Source organism: Hevea brasiliensis, chromosome 7, assembly GCF_030052815.1.
Source record: "Hevea brasiliensis isolate MT/VB/25A 57/8 chromosome 7, ASM3005281v1, whole genome shotgun sequence".
Classification (NCBI taxonomy): Eukaryota; Viridiplantae; Streptophyta; class Magnoliopsida; order Malpighiales; family Euphorbiaceae; genus Hevea; species Hevea brasiliensis.
In genome coordinates this window covers 7950106-7970860 of record NC_079499.1, presented here as the reverse complement: position 1 = coordinate 7970860, position 20755 = coordinate 7950106, and the positions used below count along the sequence as shown (strand labels likewise).

The following is a 20755-nucleotide window of genomic DNA, read 5'->3' as shown; positions in this document are numbered from 1 at the left end:
ACAGTAACCTAGAATAACACACTTCAAATGCTCAAGCATAGGAGGATCGTACCAAGAGAAATAATCCCATGCAACAGATGTCTTCATCTTGTAAATGTAAAAAAAAATTAAAAAAAACAAATCAATTACAAAAATATTACACAAGAATAATGGCATATTACTGTCACTCACCCCATAGTGTCTGCAACTAAAGAGCCTTCTCTTAGGACTCATGCGAGTCCAAGAAACTTTCAATGTTGATATTTCTCCATAATGGTGCACTGAATAGACAAAATTTTAGCTAGACTCCATGAATTTTGTGAAATCCTAATCTCATATAACTAGGATTTTTTTTTTTCCAGTTTTAATTAAATCTTTGATTCATTTTTTAATTTTAACAATGTTTGCTCATCTATGATATCGAAACCATAGCTCTAAATACTTTCCTGAATGAATATTGAACTGCAATTTTTCCTTCGTACAAGTTGGGCCGCAATTATTATTCTCATTCAATTATTGTGGTTTTTGGTAGCTCTAGCCACCCATGAAAGCTAGACCCACAATTAATATTTGTTGTTCCTTGAAAGAAAAATACATACACTTAATTTTCATTCATTTTCACTGCACCTATCGAGACCATACCTTAAAATACTTTTATAAATGAATGTTGGATCAAAATTATTATTCTTATTCAATTGTTATTGTTATTGTTATTTGTAGCTCAACGATGAATGCTAGACCCGCAATTAATATTTGTTGTTTGTTAAAAGAAAAATACATGTCCTTAGTTTTAACTTTTAACACGTGAAATCACAGTCAACGAAGATTTCAAGTTAGTCTTTTCTATTATTGGGCCTGATGTCATTGATGATTTAAGTTTTGCTCAAACAATGACCTCACTCATCGATTTTCATTTGGTGACAACTGGAATAAAGAAATTCTTAAAAAGCAGGACTGGTTTTTGATAATTGTTATTTTAAAATTCGATAAATATTAAATAATTTTAAGTATATAATTATTATATTTCTTTAAGATGTTTTACACATATATTTCACCTTATAAAATGTACTAATATGAAATTATATATAATTATATTTTTCTAAAAAGTAGCATCCATATTAATTATCTATGTGTTTTGAGATATTCTAGTTAAATTATTATTCATATATATAATTTTTTTTAAAAAAACTTGTTTGCGTTGTATTTAATGGTTTTGAAAATAAATTGTATAACTATATATATAGACAACCACAAATTCGTTTAAATTTTATTGAAATTCAATTGCAAAAATAGAATGCCTAATATAAAATTTAAAGAGTTTACTTTTTGTTTAAAGATTATTTAAAATCAAAACTTGCCAAATTAGAAAATTAAATTTATAAATGAGAAGTAATAATAGTTGATAATTCTCCTAGATTAACTATTTTGAAAATATATAAATAGAGAATTTATATCATATCTTCGAGCTCTATTTAGTTTATACACATTAATTATTAATATGATATAGAGAATCATATAAACAAATTAAAATCAAAATAATAAAATTAATCATGATATATACATATATATAATAATTTTTATTGGATAAATTTTGGCAATTATCCATGAACTTATCTAGTTGTAACATTACAGTCCATCAACTTAAAAATTAACATAAAACCGTATCAACTTTCAAATTTTGTACAGTAAAATCCCTCTAACCTCTAATTATCAGTTTTTCAGTTAGACGCTGACCTGGACAATTCCAGCATAGAGCTTAGTCAGTATTTCTCTTTTCTCTCTCAAGCCATGTGTAAATTGAATCGTTTTTCTCTCTATAGGCAGAATAATTTTTCATGCATAAAGAGAATAATTTTACACTTTGCATAAGAGATAAGAGAGAAATGTTGACTAAGCGTCATGTGGGAGCTATTCACATCAGTTTTTAACTGAAAAATCAGTAATTGAAAGTCAGAGGATTTTCTTGTGCAAAATTTGAAAGTTTAGGGGTTTTATGTTACATTTCTGATTAAAGGATTGTAGTATTATAATTATATATGTTCAGGTATAATTGTTAAAATTTATCAAATTTTTATAAGTAATAGTATTTGTTGGAGTAATATGGATTGAATTTATAAATTTGATAGGCCATTCTAGTGTCCTTATAAGTCGTAATCCATGAAACAAAAGGCATTAACTTTCTCTAACAAACACAATTAATGGATTCATCGTCTCTGGAATACAACATAGAAAATTATATAGAAAGAGTATTATCATTATCATCATCATCATCATCATCATCATCATCATCATTATTATTATTATTATTATTCACATCAATTTATATATTTCGTATCTTAATTTGGACTTTTATATCTGTTAGATTTATGACCCAAAATTTTAGTTAATTTGAAAGATATTTTCCTAATTTGAGTAGGAGTAATATTCTTAAATACGATGGAGGCTATAATTCCTATATAGAGTAGAACTTTTATTTTAATATTATTCCTAAATTGACTAGGATTTCTATTTAGATTAGGATTGGGATCTATAAATAGGAGAATGAATGATTAGTTGATTGGCATTACTCAAGAAGAGGGGCTATCATCCATTGCAAAGAGTGGTTGTGCCAATTCTGAGGATTTGGTTTTGCCCATTGGTGAGGGCTCTTGTCAATCTTGATCCATAGAGGAAAAGAGGTTTCGACTTAAGGTGGAAAAAAGGCATAAAATTTAAGAGAAATGAATTTTTATCCATTGGTGAGAGGGCTCTTACCCATGTAGTTGAGGACACTCTTTGTAGTGCAGTAGTTGTAATAGTAAATATATTGGGTTATGTTTAGAGGAAGTGAAAGAATTAACTAATATATTTAATATAAGTAGTTTGTAATAAGTGATCTCTTGGGTTTAATTGGGTTGAAGAGTAGTATAGTTTAAGTTTATAATTAATAATTTAATTTCATTTGATTATAGTGAAATATTATGCGCTTGTAAATATAGAACTATGTAAAAGATGAACCACATATATATTAGTATTTTATGTGTTTATTTTATTTTTTTTAATAGTTTACACAATATCTTTTAACAAAAATGCTCATCATCTTTTAATACATGTCACTCAATTTTTTAGATAAGACTTCATACCTATATAATAACAATTTTTATTTTTTTATATTTACATCACGCCAATACGTAGTGGGTGAAATTTAACAGCACCTACTTGAAAATTAAACATTTAACATTGTTTGGAAAATATTAAAAAGAGAAAAAAATGAAAAAAATACCTCAGTAAAAGAGAATAATATAAAGAAAATTAATTTAAATTGGAGAAAATTATATTTTTATCCATATAAATTTTATTTTAAAAAAGAGTTATTAGAAGGTATAATAGTAATTTTATAATTTTTCTTTCAATTTCTATTCAATATGAAGCGAAAATATTTATGTTTGTCACATAATTTCATTTCAAAATTTCCTCTTATTTTCCGTCATCTTCCAAATAAGAAAAAGGTAGAATATTCTATTATCTTATTTCATCCTCTTTTTTTCTTCCATTTTTAACCTTTCCCAAAAATAGAGTAAGTTCGCTATGTGATATTTTCATTAGAGCTAACAAAGGTGAATTCCTAACGGATTTAGGTCCAATCATTTTTAAATATGAATGGCTTTTAGTTATTTATGGAGTTTATATGAAAATCATTTAAATTAACTTACAAACTAAATGGTCAAATATTTATTTAATGTTTTTGTGTCGTTGTGGTCCCATTAATTAAATCGTTTGGCTACACTTGAGTTTACCATCTCTTTCAAGTTCCAATTGATTTTCTAGCACCTATTATATGTAGAAAAGAGTATTTTACTGCAAAGAAAGCCTGGAGGATTTTTGACTTCTATCCAAGCCCACATACACAGTCAAGGGTCTTTACCAAAATCATTACAAAAAAGTCTTGGTCACTTTATCACATAATTAGATATTTTTTGTCATTGTAAATTTTTTCTTTGATAAAAATAAAAATTTATTTGATTAATTAAAAATAAAATAAAAAGAAATATAAATCAGCATATTATATGTTTGTAGAAATGAAATTAATCTCTCTTAAAAAAAAAATGAAAATTTTGAAAAATCTAATCATGTTAACAGAGTGTGTAAATTGACAAATTAGTAAGTTGTGTACTCTACAATTCAACTTCATGATCCTTTTACAAGCTTAATCAAATAACTTTTAAATTTAGATCTTCCATTGAAAAAATATCTGTACCTAGCAGAATATTCTTCTTTTAAAAAAATAAAATAAATAACTCAACAATCAAAAAAAATAATAACTCTATTAAAGAAGAGAAGACACCCAAAAAAAAAAAGAAAACTCATAATCTACTAATAACGATAAATATAAGGATTTCTTCATTCAAAATTTATAAACAATAATAGATCTGAGAATATATGCCTAAAATATGTTCTAAATACTATAATAAATATAGGCCAACAACACTATGTTAAAACAAAAAAAAAATATTAAGATAACGTATTTAGACATCAAGACAGCATATAATATAATAAATAATACATAAAACATTATGCATAATAGTGCTGTAAATTAGTATGAACGTGACAAGGCTTATGTATATCATTATATGATTGCTGATAATTCTTATTAATGACATATTTTAAATTTTTAACAGCATATAAGGCATGCTATTAAAACCTAAATTTATTGCAATGAAACGAATATGGATTAGGGAGTTATTAAAACAATTTGAAAAAAAAAAAGAAAAGAAAAGGGAGGAATAGCTATTGATGAAAACACTTACCGGTAGCCACCCAAAAAAGAGATCAAAGGAAGAAAAAGATAAAAGAAATAAAAAAAAAATGAAAAGAATGAGATAAAAGGAGAGATTTATAGAAAAAAAGGCAAAGCCCCTATCTTTAAAAGTTTTTTGGTTGTTGATAATTAAAATTCCACACAATTGGATTTTTATTTAGATATTAAAATATTAATATTATTTATAAATTTTAATTTAATAATTTTATAACTATTTTTAAAATTATAATTAAATTAATGAATTATAACTCTAATTAAAACTCAATTATTATAAAGAAAAATCCTATACTTACTGTAATTTAAACTCACAAAAGGAATCACCATAGCAGCTGAACAAATTTGTCATGGGATGAATATAGAAATATTATTGTAGAAGCCCAATCCAAAATATTTGTTTATCTCACTAACAATATAACAATTGTTTGTAATTTTTATATTACATGTAAATTAAAATCAAATGAGTAATATTTTATTATATAAATAATGGAATCTTATGATTAATATTTTTTTGAAAATTTATTCTTAATATTTTTATTACATAAATATTTTGTTATTAATATGATATAGAGAATCTTATAAAGTGAAATATATATATATACATACACACACACATCGAGAAGTTATGCATTAACTCTTTCTGACAAACACAATCAATGGATACATTATATTTGAAATACAAATTATCAATAAATCACTTAAAATTTCCATGGTCCCCATTAATTTATTTGGCTATGAATAAGATGGAGATATAATTTATATATCGCGTAGAATTCTTATTTTAATATTATTTCTAAGTTGATTAGGATTTCTAATTAGATTAGGATTGACGTCTATAAATACGAGAATGATGGAAAAATTATTTAGTTTTACCTATTGAGAGGAGCTTTTATCCATTACAAAAAGTGGTTTTGCCAATTGCTGGGATTTAGTTTTACACATTGAGGAGGGGCTCCTGCCTATTGCAATCCCATAGTGAGAAAAATGTTTCGGCCTAAGGTGGAAAAAAGACATAGAATTCAACAGGAATGAATTTTTGTCCATTGGTGAGAGGGCTTTTACCCATGTAGTTGAAGACTCTCCTAAACTGAGTATAACTGTATTACAAGGCCAAATAGAGTAAAACACTTACAAGGAAGGTTTTTTTTTTTTCCAAATTTATTTTAATATGAATCTGAGCAGAAAGTGAAGAAAATCAAAATTAAAGGCATCCAAAGTAGATAATTCTCATGCCTAGGGAATTAAGCCACAGATAAATTATCAACTGTTGCTTTAACCCAATTCACAGCTGAGAGGTGCGTGGGAAAAGTCTAAAACAGCTTTCTAAAAGAGAGAGAGAGAGAGGGAAAAAAAAAAAGCAAATTAAATTGAGATTTTGATTATGGTTTGTGTCTCTTAGTAGTTATCAGCATAATGACATATATAAATGTTTTTCAAATTTAATGAATGCTTATTATCTAGTTTTTGTTTAAATGAGATGAATATCTTTTAGACATTGATTACATTTAGTGTTCACAGGTATAAGGTCAATGTTAAAATTCTAGAGAATGTGCTTATATGCACTTTTGCTGTAAAAAGGTTCTGCAGATGGCTCATCTGCACTTGTTCTGCATATTGGTTACATTCAAAGTCCAATTTAACTTCACTTTTTCATTTTCTACCAATTCATGCAAACCAAAATCAAGACACTTCTTTTACCAAAACAATTTGTTTATTTTCATTAAAAATTAAATATAGAGCATTTGTCGAGTTAGAATTCTAAACTATTCCAATTTTACAAATTTATCTATCGTAAAAAATCTGTACTAACTGAGTGTCCTAGTAAATTTAGCACTAATTACACAGCTCACCAAATATGCCTAAATCCTAACTACAACAAAGAAATTACTTCGACACAGCAACCAAGCATTCAAAACCAACAACATTGATGCTGCAAACACCAAAATTTTGCCACAGATCTTACATTTACTGAATCCTCTCTTATTCTCAGTTTCATGCTTTTTCACCCTTGACAGCAACTCCAAAATAACACACTTCAAATGCTCAAGCGTAGGAGGATCATACCAAGAGAAATAACCACATGCAACAGATGTTTTCACCTTGTAAATATCAAAAAAATTAAAAAAACAAATCAATTACAAAATATTACACATGAATAATGGCATATTACTATCACTCTCCCTATAGTGTCTGCAACTAAAGAACCTTCTCTTAGGACTCATGCGAGTTCAAGAAACTTTCAATGTTGCTTTTTCTTCATGATGGTACATCGAGTAGACAAAATTTAGCTAGACACCATGAATTTCATGAAATCCCTAATCTCATATAACTAGGATTTTTTTTATGTTTTAAATTAAATCTTTGATTCAGTTTTAAATTTTAACCATTGTGTGCTCATCTATAATATCGAAACCATAGCTCTAAATACTTTCCTGAATGAATATTGAACTGCAATTTTTTCTTCATACAAGTTGGGTCGCAATTATTATTCTTATTCAATTATTGTGGTTTTTGGTAGCTCTAGCCATCCATGAAAGCTAGACCACAATTAATATTGGTTGTTCCTTAAAAGAAAAATGCGTATACTTAATTTTCATTCATTTTCACTGCACCTTTCGAGACCATACCTTAAAATACTTTCATAAAAGAATGTTGGATCAAAATTATTATTCTTATTCAATTGTTATTGTTATTGGTAGCTCAGCGATGAATTCTGAACTCGCAATTAATATTTGTTGTTTGTTAAAGAAAAATACATGTCCTTAGTTTTAACTTTTAACACATGAAATCATAGTCAACAAAGATTTCAGGTTAGTCTTTTCTATTATTGGGGCTGATCTCATTGATGATTTAAGTTTTGCTCAAATAATGACCTCGCTCATCGATTTTCATTTGGTGACAACTGGAAAAAGAAATTCTTAAAATGCAGCATTGGTTTTTGATAATTGTTATTTTAAATTTTGATAAATATTAAATAATTTTAAGTACATAATTATTATATTTCTTTAAGATGTTTTACACATATATTTCACATTATAAAATGTACTAATATGAGATTATATATAGTTATATTTTTCATAAAAAAAACCATCCGTATTAATTATCGATGTGTTTTAAGATATTCTAGTTAAATTATTGTTCATATATATAACTTTTTATTTAAAAAAAAAACTTGTTTATGTTGTATTTAATGGTTTTGAAAATAAATTATATAAATATATATATAGACAACCACAAATTTGCTAAAATTTTATTGAAATTCAATTGTAAAAATAGAATGCCTAATATAAAATTTAAAGGGTTTACTTTTTGTTTAATGATTTTCAAAATCAAAACTTGCCAAATTAGAAAATTAAATTTATAAATGGGAAGTAATATTGGTTGATAATTCTCCAAGATTAACTATTTTGAAAATATATAAATAGAGAATTTATATCATATATTCGAGCTGTTTTTAGGTTATACACATTAATTATTAATATGATATAGAGAATCATATAAACAATTAAAATCAAAATAATAAAATTAATCATGATATATACATATATATAATAATTTTTATTTACAAATAATAGAATTTGTTGGAGTAATATGGATTGAATTTATAAATTTAACAGGCCATTCTTGGTGTCCTTATAAGTCGTAATCCATGAAATGAAAGGCATTAACTTTCTCTAACAAACACAATTAATGGATTCATCATCTCTGGAATACAACGTAGAAAATTATATATAGAGAGTTCATACTCAATTATTATTATTATTATTATTATCGTTGTTGTTGTTGTTATATTTCTCATCAATTTATATATTTCGTATCTTAATTTAGACTTTTATATCTATTAGATTTATGACCCAAAATCTTAGTAGATTTAGAAGACATTTTCTTAATTTGAGTGGAAGAAATATTCCTCAATAAGATGGAGGTATAATTCATATATAGCATAAAACTCTTATTTTAATGTTATTTCTAAGTTAGCTAAGATTCCTAATTAGATTAGGATTAGGGTCTATAAATACGAGAATGATGAAAAGGTTATTTAGCTTTGGCCATAGAGAGGGGCTTTTACTCATTGCAAAGAGTGGCTTTGCCAATTGCTAAGGATTTAGTTTTACTCATTGATGAGGAGCTCCTGCTCATTGCAGTCCCATAGAGATAAAGAGGTTTTGGCCTAAGGGGGAAAAAGGGAATAGAATTCAACAAGAAGGAATTTTTATTCATTGGTGAGAGGGTTCTTATCCATATAGTTGAAGACTCACCTAAACTGAGTGTAATTGTATTACAAGGCCAAATAGAGTAAAACACTTACAAGGAAGGTTTTATTTTTTTTTTTTTCCAAATTTCTTTTAATATGAATCAGAGCAAAAAGTAAAGAAAATCGAAATTAAAGGTATCCAAAGTAGATAATTTTCATGTGTAGGGAATTAAGCCACTGAAAAATTATCAATTGCTGATTTAACCCAATTCACAGCTGAGAGGTGGGTGGGAAAAGTCTAAAACAACTTTCCAAGAGAGAGAGAGAGAGAGAGAGAGAGAAAGGCAAATTAAATTGAGATTTTGATTGTGGTTTATGTCTCTTAATAGTTATAAGCATAATGACATATATAAATGTTTTTCAAGTTTAATGAATGGTTATTATCTGGTTTTTGTTTGAATGAGATGAATATATTTTAGACATTGATTACATTTAGTGTTCACAGGTATAAGGTCAATGTTAAAAATCTAGAGAATGTGCTTATATGCACTTTTGCTGCAAAAAGGTTCTGCAGATGGCTCATATGCACTTGTTCAGTAGATTGGTTACATTCAAAGTCCAATTTAACTTCACTTTTTCATTTTCTACCAATTCATGCAAACCAAAATCAAGACACTTCTTTTACCAAAACAATTTGTTTATTTTCATTAAAACTTAAATATAGAGCATTTGTCGAGTTAGAATTCCAAACTATTCCAATTTTACAAATTTATCTATCGTAAAAAATCTGTACTAACTGAGTGTCCTAGTAAATTGAGCACTAATTACACAGCTTACCAAATATGCCTAAATCCTAACTACAACAAATAAATTACTTCAACACAGCAACCAAGCATTCAAAATCAACAACATTGATGCTACAAACACCAAAATTTTTCCACAGATCTTACATTTATTGAATCCTCTCTTATTCTTAGTTTCATGCTTTTTCACCCTTGACAGCAGCCCCAAAATAACACACTTGAATGCTCAAGCATAGGAGGATCGTACCAAGAGAAATAACCACACGCAACAGATGTCTTCACCTTGTAAATATCAAAAAAATTTTAAAAACAAATCAATTACAAAATATTACACAAGAATAATGGCATATTACTATCACTCTCCCTATAGTGTCTGCAACTAAAGAACCTTCTCTTAGGACTCATGCGAGTTCAAGACACTTTCAATGTTGCTTTTTCTCCATAATGGTACATCGAGTAGACAATATTTTAGCTAGACACCATGAATTTTATGAAATCCCTAATCTCATATAACTAGGATTTTTTTTTTTAGTTTTAAATTAAATCTTTGATTCAGTTTTTAATTTTAATCATTGTGTGCTCATCTATAATATAGAAACCATAGCTCTAAATACTTTTCTGAATGAACATTGAACTGCAATTTTTTCTTCATACAAGTTGGGCTGCAATTATTATTCTTGTTCAATTATTGTGGTTTTTGGTAGCTCTAGCCATCCATGAAAGCTAGACCACAATTAATATTGGTTGTTCCTTAAAAGAAAAATACGTATACTTAATTTTCATTCATTTTCACTGCACCTTTCGAGACCATACCTTAAAATACTTTCATAAATGAATGTTGGATCAAAATTATTATTCTTATTCAATTGTTATTGTTATTGGTAGCTCAATAATGAATGTTGGACCCGCAATTAATATTTGTTGTTTGTTAAAAGAAAAATACATGGCGTTAGTTTTAACTTTTGACACGTGAAATCACGGTCAACGAAGATTTTAGGTTAGTTTTTTCTATTATTGGGGCTGATGTCATTGATGATTTAAGTTTTGCTCAAACAATGACCTCACCCATCAATTTTCATTTGCTGACAACTGGAAAAAAAGAAATTCTTAAAATGCAGGATTGGTTTTTGATAATTGTTATTTTAAAATTCGATAAATATTAAATAATTTTAAGTATATAATTATTATATTTCTTTAAGATGTTTTACACATATATTTCACATTCTGAAATGTACTAATATGAAATTATATATAATTATATTTTTGCTAAAAATAGCATTCGTTTTTTATTATCTATGTGTTTTAAGAGACTCTAGTTAAATTATTGTTCATATATATAGCTTTTTATTTAAAAAAAAAAAACTTGTTTACGTTGTATTTAATGGTTTTGAAAATAAATTATATAACTATATAGACAACCGCAAATTCGTTTAAATTTTGTTGAAATTCAATTGTAAAAATAGAATGCCTAATATAAAATTTAAACGGTTTAGTTTTTGTTTATAGATTATTTAAAATCAAAACTTTCCAAATTAGAAAATTAAATTTATAAATGAGAAGTAATAATAGTTGATAATTCTCCAAGATTAACTATTTTGAAAATATATATGTAACATTCCTAATTTTCAAATAATTATTTTATATGTAAATATTTTATTCTAACCCTGGTATTGTGGGCTTTGCGTAGATATTTTCATTTAGTGAAAATTCGATCGTCGCCCGAATCTATAATTTTGGGCCAAGCAGATAAGCTACTGGAACTATTTCAGAACCAGGTCAAAGTTATAGACTACCGCACCATTTGCAGATGCCCCAGACTTATTTCAAGCGTAAGAATTGGCATAGGTAAATTCGAACCCAAAATTTCTTCAGTTATTTAGTGCTGGTTTTAGAATAAAAATCCATAAAATATTTGGAGTTTATTAGAAAATTATAATTCCTTTTGCAATAGCTTTATAATATTGTTGAGGACCGCGGGGCAAAGTTTTAGAATTTTTAGAGCTTATTTGATTGATTTTTGCAGAATATCCATTTTAGCGGCTAAAACGTACTTTTTCAAGTTTGTAACTATTGCCTGGTTTGGAGGACCCAGGAGGGACCATATGATATTGATGAGATATGGGTTGAGATGTGTGATTCTAGATGTGTTATTTGAACTATTATGCAGGTTGGGTAGGTCCTAGGTGCAGGGGAAACTCTGTTGAAATTTTGGCAAGATCTTAGAAACTATTTTAATTTTATGATTTAAATCAATTATTTAGTTTTTTTAGTCTTTTGATAGATGTCAGTGTGTATATTTAGGTGATTGGTACCGGTCGTTTTCTTTTAGCTAAACCAGCTGCAATCCAGTCAACTAATCCGTGAGTAGATATTTATTTTATTTACAATTTCAATATTATTATATTTCTAGCATGCTCATGCATCACTTATATTTATGTAGTTAAATATTAGGCATACCTTGTTTTACATTTATACTTGATGATATTACTTTGGTTGCTGTGTTTTGATAATATGGAGCTGTGTGTGTGGGTTGGTGTATATGTGGAGTATATGGATATGAGTAGGACGGGTAGATGCGGCTGGAGCTTGACTCGCTGGGACTCGATCCTTATTATTGATAAGTCAGGGTAGGCACGACTTTGAGTTGATCTCGCTGGCCCCCGCATAAGTATTATTAAGCCAAAGTCCAGCTCGAGTTGATCTCGCTGGCAGGCCTTGGATTAAGAGAGCTGGGTAAGGGGATCAGCTCCCCATATATGTATGCGTGAGTATGAATATGACTTGGGTGCGTGAGTGCTCCGGATTATCTTTGATGTGACTTAATATGATATGTTTGACTTGGACAAAGATGATTCATTTCACTTCTAAGATTTTATTAGAATTAGATAGTTATAGAAATTGTAAGTAAAATAAATATTTACTCTCTGAGTCAAACGTTCACTCCTATTCACTATTTTTTTCAGGTCACGGGAGAGCTTTTACTTGTGTCTAACCTACTTTCATTCTTCGCAAGCCTACTTATTATTAATTTTACTTTTTGTACTGTTGAACATAACTTCTAGACCTCCGCATGTGCAGGATCATAATATTTAGCTGGACTGTAGTATTTATTAATTTGGGATTGTAACTTATAAGATTTATGCATGTATAATTGTGTAGTTGAATACTTATGATGGATGAGGGAGCTGAGCTCCCATTGATTTTATTTTGAGATTGTGGATGATTGACGGGTGAGCTGAGCGGCCCAAAGATATTTTCATTGAGATTATAGGTCGGGTGAGTCAATGGCTCCCCGTTGGATAGTCCATTTTATGGTTGGACTCTGTCCAGTTGGTTGATGCATACATTTTGCATAATCATTTAGGTCTAATTTCACAATCATTTTATTTGATTATTAGTCATTTTTAGCTAATTTCATTAGTTAATTAGTTAGTTTTTCATAGTTGTCAATTTTGCACTAATTTGTAATTTTTACTTTGTTTTGTAGGAAAAATGGTGTTTTTGAAGGACTAAAGAGAATTTTGCCATTGAGGAGTGTCTTCTACAGCAAAAAGATGCCAAAAACAAGTTTTCAAGCTGAAATATGCATTGACCAAACTGTGCATAACTTGCCGCATAAGCTATGCAGTTCTGCATAAGGAGGAAGAACACTGTTCCAGAACCAGCCGAAATGTGCATAAGGAGACTGCACAGCTTATGCACACTCTCACCTCCCTTATGCAGATTCACGAAATTGTGCATAACCTATGCACCAAGTCATGCAGCTTCGCATAAGTGACCCAGAACCAGCCGAAAACCGCATAAGGGACTGCATAACTTATGCAGTCCACTTATGCAGTCCCATAAAGAGTTCATTAATGAGCTGGCAGAAGATTCCCTTAATGTATTCCTCCTAGAACATACTATTTTAGGGCTCCATGTCAGAAAAATGATATAAATAGTCCCATTTTCTCATTTTAGAGGGGAGGCAAGGAGCAAAGGAAAAAAAGGAGGAGGCTAAGCAGAATTTGAGGAGTCATTTCACCTTCCACACCATTTTCAACTAAGATTTGCAGATTTCTTTCTTTCTTTACACTTTTCTACATTTCTAGTGTTTAATTACTTACTTCTTAGCTTAGATTAAAGCTTTATTTCCATTTAAACTCATCATATCTTGTAAGCATTATGGATAGTGAGTAGTTTACTTTTGATTCTGGAGTAAGGGTTGTAATATTTGAGATATTTGTGGATTTTGATTGGGTAATCCATATTTTGTGGTCTTAATGAGTTTTATTCATTTCTTGTAAGCTTAATGACATGCTTAATGTAGGATCCCATTGAGTAATGTTCTTAATCCATGGTTGAAGCACCGAAAGGAGAAGGCCTTGTGATAGATAATCGGAAATTGGACTTAATTAACTTAGACCTAGAAATAGGCTAAGGATTAAGAGGATTCACAGATTAATTAAGGAACTTAATGGGTCTTAATTAATTCTAACTCCACGAAAGTAGGATTAGTTTGATTAAGGCACTCTTTGTCTCACTCGAAAGGGAATTCAAAGGATTTAAGAATTAATCTCCTTAAAACCCATTAGTTTCACAAGATTGGATAACCAATTTAAAATCTCAAAATAGCTCGAATATGAAATCCCGAACTCCGGAATCACCTTTTTACCATTGTTAATTTCTAATCGAATTTAATCATTTGCCAATTTAAATATTGCCATATTTGAACTTGCTTATTTCTATTTGATGCAATTTTAGTTTAATTAATACATTGTTGAATAGAATATTAATTTTGCACAATTAGATTTCACATTCCATTACCCATTAATTCATCATTTTAATCTCATAAATACTTCAATTTAGTCAACTTTTATATCGAAAATTCAATCATTAACACAACTCCTCGTGGGATTGATATTTTTCTATACTACTTGTACGACCCGTGCACTTGCGGTTGGGACGCATCAAGTTTTTAGCGCCGTTCTTGAGTTGTTTGTTTAAGATTGAATTCTTGATTATTTTAGTTGTTTTTAGTTTTATCTTTGTTATCTTTTCATTTTTGTGTTTGTTTGTTCTTTTTCAGGTACTTTAATCTTTTATGAGAAGAGCTAGAAGCTCAAGTGACACAACCTTACTTTTCAATCCTGAAATTGAGAAATTTTGTAAGGCCAACAAGAAGGAAACCAGAAGAAGGAAGGAAGCTTCGAGAGAAACTGAATTAGAAGCAGATATGGCTGATGAAAGAATTAGAATTGGTGTTGGTAATGCTGGAATTGGTCAAAACAATGAAAATGAAGCCCAAGGGGAAGAAGTTGTTAATGCAAACGTGCCCAGGGGAAGTATGATGGATCATGCTTTTCCTCGTTTTGATGACTTGAGAGAGAGCATAGCAAGACCAAGGATTGATGCAAACAGCTACAAGATGGATTTTGGAGTTCTTCAAATGATCCAAAACTCTCAATTTGGAGGACATCCTACGAAAATCCACACACACACTTGAAGAAATTTGCTATGATTTGCGACATGCAAAAACAACCTGGAGTGTCTGATGATGCAGCAAGATTGAAGCTATTTCCATTCTCTTTGAAAGATAGAGCATTGGATTGGCTTGATTCTTTACCTCACAACTCCATTACAAATTAGGAGCAACTAACTGATGCATTTCTTGCACAATATTTTCCACCTGGAAAAACTCAAGAGTGAGAATCAAATGACATCTTTCAGACCAAGAGAAGATGAAACTCTCTATGAATTATGGATGAGATGGAAGGAATTGGAAAGATTATGCCCACATCATGCCATTCCAAAATGGATGATAAATCAGAATTTCTACACAAATGTCACTCCTGCAATCAGAGGAATTATTGATGCTCAAACAGGAGGAGAATTTATTATAAAGCATGAAGATGAAGCTTATGAGTTATTAGAGAAAATTGCAAAGAATACTCATCTTTGGAGTAGTCCAAGAGGACCAGCTCCAACTCAGAAAAGGCAATTTCTTTGGAATGTATGATCTTGATCCATTCAACATGATTAATGCAAAGTTTGATGCACTTACAAATGTCCTTGCTAAGAAGATGGAAGATTTGAGTATGTTGGTTAGTTCAACATCATCGGTGGAAGTTCACAACAAGTGGCTTATGCAGAGGAAACTACCGGTGTGGAGTAGATTATGGAGAACAAGCGGATATGTTGGTAATTATGGAAACAAGCAAATGGGGAATCCTTATTCTCAAACTTACAATCCAAATTGGAGGAATCATCCCAACTTTTCATGGGGCAATCAGCAAGGTCAAGTTCAAAATCAGAATTTTCAACCACAACAGCAAAGTCAAGTTCCATATCAGCAAAATAGGCAACCATTGCCTAATTTTGTGAGAAAAATATGAACCCTCCACCAAAGCGGCAAGAACGAAATTCCACCACAAGCTTTATTGCATGATTCTTGCCAACCAAAATAAGCATGATGAGGAGATGAGAGAGGTGAAAGCAAGGCTGGAACAAATGCAAACACACATCGAATCTTTGGAAAACCAGTTGCACAACAAGCATCTTCCTCAAGTGCCAAATCTTTTTGAAAGCTTCCAAGTCAACCAGAAAATCCAAGAGAGCATTGTCAAGCTATTACTTTAAGAAGTGGTAAAGTTATAAATGATGAGAAGAGTGAAAACAGTGAGAAGAGAGAAAATGAAAAAGGAACTGATGAGAGTGAAAAACAAGAGAGTAAGGAGAAATTTGAAGAAAAAGAAGAGAAGTATATACCTCCTGAGCCCTACAAGCCACAACTTCCCTTTCCACAAAGATTTCACAAAGCCAAGCTTGATAGGCAATTTGGGAAGTTCTTAGAGGTTTTGAAGAAACTTTACATAAATGTGCCTTTTGTTGATGCTCTTTCACAAATGCCCTCTTATGCAAAATTCTTGAAAGAAATTCTCTCAAATAAGAGAAAACTTGAAGATGATGAAAGCTGTAGCTTTGTGAGGAAGAATGTAGTGCTATCCTCGGAGGTAACTTCCTCCAAAGCTTAAGGATCCAGGGAGTTTTTCAATTCCATGCCACATTGGAGAGTCTTGTTCTACAAAAGCTCTATGTGATTTAGGGGCCAGCGTTAGCCTTATGCCCCTTTCTATCTATGAAAAGCTCAACATGGGAGATCTAAAGCCAACCCACATTTCTCTTGATTGGTGAGAACAATCAAGTATCTGAAGGGATTTTGGAGAATGTGCCCTGAAGGTTGGAAAGTTCTATATACTGTTGACTTTGTCATCTTGGACTGGAAGAAGATTCTAATATTCCAATTATATTGGGAGACCCTTTCTAGCTACAAGGAGCATTGATTGATGTGAAAGGAGAAAAGCTTACTCTTAGAGTTGGTGAAGAAGCGATTAATTTTCAATATCAATAACACTATGAAAAAGCATCATTCTGAAGCTGATACTTGCTTGAGAGTTGATATTATTGATGAGCTAGTTGAAGAACACTTCACAAAAAAATATCCAGAAGATCCACTAGAAAAATGTTAGGTTCATGTAGGAGGCATAGACTATGACAACCCTCATGTAGCTGCATAAACTCAACACTTATAGAGAAGTCCACCATTCATTTCGCTCCAGTTTTCAACTCACACAAAAGGAAAAAGCTGAATTTAAGCAATCATCATTCAAGGAAGAAGATGCACCTAAGGTAGAACTTAAGCAACTTCCTTCTCATTTCAGTATGAATTTCTTGGCACTAATAACACTTATCCAGTAATTGTAAATGCAAATTTGAGTACTTTAGAGGCTGATAAGTTGTTAAGAGTGTTGAGACAATTTAGGAAAGTCTTAGGATACACCATAGAAGACATTAAGGGAATAAGCCCACATTTTTGCATGCATAGAATCAGTTTGGAAGAAAATTGTAAACCATCTATTGAACATCAAAGGAGGTTGAACCCAAATATGAAAGAAGTTGTTAAAAAGGAAATTTTGAAGTTGCTTGATGCAGGGATCATATATCCCATCTCAGACAGTACTTGGGTGAGCCCAGTACATGTTGTCCCAAAAAGGGTGGAATAGCGGTTTTCAAAAATGAAAACAATGAATTAATTCCCACCAGAACAGTGACTAGTTGGCGAATGTGCATAGATTACAGAAAATTAAATGTTGCCACTAGAAAAGATCATTTTCCACTTCCCTTCATTGATCAAATGTTGGAAAGACTAGCTAGGCATTCTTACTTTTGCTATTTAGATGGATATTCAGGTTTTTTTCAAATCCCTATCCATCCAAATGATCAAGAGAAAACCACTTTTACTTGTCCATATGGAACCTTTGCCTATAGGAGGATGCCATTTGGGTTGTGTAATGCACCAGCCACTTTTCAGAGGTGCATGATGGCAATCTTCTCAGATTTCATTGAAGACATAATGGAGGTTTTTATGGACGATTTTTCATTTATGGATCTTCATTTGATATATGCACAGCTAACCTTTCTAAAATTTTGCGATGTGCGAATCGACCTTGTGTTAAAGCGGGAAAAGTGTCATTTCATGGTTCAGGAAGGGATAGTGCTTGGACATTTGGTGTCTAACAGAGGAATAGAGGTTGATAAAGCCAAAGTTGAAGTGATAGAGAAGATGGCTCCTCCTACCAATGTCAAGGGAATTCGAAGTTTCCTAGGACATGCCGGGTTCTACAGACGCTTTATTAAGGATTTTTCTAAAATAGCTAAACCTTTGTCTAATTTGTTAAGTAATGACACACCATTTGAATTTGACCAAGAGTGTTTGGATGCCTTTTGCAGGTTAAAGCAAGCTCTCATCACTGCACCAATCATGCAACCACCTGATTGGAGCCTACCTTTTGAAATTATGTGTGATGCTAGCAACTATGCAATTGGGGCTGTTCTTGGTCAAAGAAAGGACAAAAAGGCTTATGCTATTTATTATGCTAGTAGAACACTGGATGAGGCTCAAACAAATTATGCAACAAATGAAAAGGAATTTTTGGCAATGGTCTGTGCATTGGAAAAGTTCGGACCTTACATTATTGACTCAAAGGTGGTTATATTTTGGATCATGCGACCATCAGGTATTTGCTCCGTAAAAAGGAGGCCAAACCAAGGCTCATTAGGTGGATTCTGATGCTACAAGAGTTTGATTTGGAGATTAGAGATAAGAAGGGAGCTGAAAATGTAGTTGCTGATAATCTTAGTAGGTTGAAATTGGATGGTGAAGAATTGGATGAAATCCCTATTGATGAGTTTTTCTTGGATGAACAACTTTTCTCTCTTGTTGCTAAACTACCTTGGTATGCAGACTTTGTGAATTATCTATCTTGTGGAATATTACCTCTAGGTATGACATGGCAACAAAAGAAAAAGTTCTTGCATGAAGTGAAGTTTTATAGATGGGATGATCCTTTACTCTTTAGGAGATGTTGTGATGGTCTAATTAGAAGATGTATTCCTGAAGAGGAAATCGAGTATTTTGCATCATTGCCATGCTTCTGATTATGGAGGACATTTTGGCATCTCTAAGACAGCTAGTAAAATTTTGCAAGCTGGTTTCTTTTGGCCAAATCTTTTTAAGGATGTGAGGAAATTTGTGTTGGATTGTGATAAATGTCAAAGGAGTGGAAATTTGTCAAAAAGAGATCAAATGCCCATAAATAATATTCTTGAAGTGGAATTATTTGATGTTTGGGGAATAGATTTTATGGGGCCATTCCCTCCTTCATATGGTAATAGATACATCTTAGTTGGGGTTGACTATGTGTCAAAGTGGGTGGAAGCTATTGCAACTCCAACTAATGATGCTAGAGTGGTAGTAAAATTTTTGAAAAAATTTGTCTTGAACAGATTTGGAGCTCCTAGGGCTATAATTAGTGATGGGGGTTCCCATTTTTGTAATAAGCAATTTGAGAGCTTAATGAGGAAGTATGGTGTAGTGCACAAGATAGCTACCCCATACCATCCTCAAACTTCAGGACAAGTTGAAATTTCTAACAGAGAGCTCAAGCATATTTTGGAGAAAGCGATGAACAATTCAAGGAAAGATTGGTCTATCAAACTAGATGATGCTTTATGGGCATATAGGACTGCCTACAAAACCCCTATAGGAACTACTCCCTTTAGGTTGGTGTATGGTAAGTCTTGTCATTTACCTGTGGAGCTAGAACATAGAGCATATTGGGCCATTCAAACCTTGAATTTTGATCTTAAGCAAGCTGGTGAGAAAAGGTTGTTACAACTTAATGAGATTGAGGAATTGAGGATGGATGCTTATGAAAGTGCACGTATTTACAAAGAAAGAACTAAAGTTTGGCATGATAAGAATCTGAGGAAAAAGGAATTCAAAGAAGGTGATTCAGTTTTGTTGTTCAACTCAAGATTGAAATTGTTCCCTGGAAAACTCAAGTCAAGGTGGACTGGTCCATATAGAGTTTCTAAGGTTTTCCCTTATGGAGCAATAGAAATTTGGAGTGAAAAATCGGGAATTTTAAGGTCAATGGGCATAGATTGAAGCATTACATAACTGGAGACCCAATACTAGGAGCAAGCTGTTACAAGCTCTCCAATCCCTCACCTCTTTTCAGTGAAATTCATGAAAAGTCCAGCTAAGGACTATAAATTAGCCCTCTTGGGAGGCATCCCAAGTCCTTTTATTTTGCTTTTGTTGATTTACTTTCATTTTCATTAATTTTGTTTTTATCTTAAATCTCCCCAAATTCAATTTTTGACATTGTTAAATTTTGTCTCTTGTAGATGTAATTCAATGAAGAAGAATTTGGTGAACTATTGGGGAAGTAATTCTTAACTTGACAAATTTAGTCCTTCAAAAGAACTGATAAGCTTTTGCTGCATAATCTGTGCAGGAGCTGCAATCTAGTTCATGCAGAGGAAATGTACATTCTGCAGCAAAAAGGGGTGTCTGCAGCAAAATGGCTCATGTTTTGATGAGGTTGGATGTATATCAATGGAGAAAGGTTGGTGAAGCTTTGAAATTGCTATCCGGTT

General features: G+C 31.0%; 1 non-coding gene and 1 pseudogene across 1 annotated transcript; one reads left to right on the top strand and one right to left on the bottom strand.

Moving 5' to 3' along the window:
• Positions 1-20755, top strand: part of LOC131181314 (uncharacterized) — a 171029-nt pseudogene that overhangs the window by 108749 nt on the left and 41525 nt on the right.
• On the bottom strand, positions 15454-15559 carry LOC131181824 (small nucleolar RNA R71). The gene has a single exon (XR_009150301.1). It is a non-coding gene; the product is annotated as a small nucleolar RNA R71 (small nucleolar RNA).